Raw genomic sequence first — 423 nt, 5'->3', positions numbered from 1 at the left:
GTTTTCTGCTGTAAAGTTGGGCATTTTAACATGGAGAGTCTATGGGACTGACTCCCATTTGGAGACAGCCTCTAGCGGCCAGTCGATGAATTGCAATTTTAGTCACTTCCGTGTTGGTTTCACGACAGAGACCAGAAGGTTGCCGCTTGGTCAAAACTAAACTTTCCCTGCGTTCCATTCGGAAGGGCTCATCCCTATGCCCTAATCCCTTCAAAGGGTTTACCCTCCGGAGTGAGAGCTTCGAAGGGTTGAATGGTGTAGGGGACCAAACAACTGTTTCTTGAAGTGCCCTTCTGCTTCGTCATTACATGCCCACACGGCGGCGCCGTCATCATGCAAAGAATCTACGCAAAGGATCATGGGATCCCGAAGTGTCCATCAGTTGTACCCTTCGAAATCCTTCATTCCAAAGGGCCCTTTGAA

This window comes from Sinocyclocheilus rhinocerous, unplaced genomic scaffold, assembly GCF_001515625.1.
Source record: "Sinocyclocheilus rhinocerous isolate Xijiao unplaced genomic scaffold, SAMN03320098_v1.1 scaffold233, whole genome shotgun sequence".
In the NCBI taxonomy this organism is placed as follows: domain Eukaryota; kingdom Metazoa; phylum Chordata; class Actinopteri; order Cypriniformes; family Cyprinidae; genus Sinocyclocheilus; species Sinocyclocheilus rhinocerous.
The sequence above is the reverse complement of the archived record's forward strand: the minus strand, read 5'-3'. Positions refer to the sequence as shown.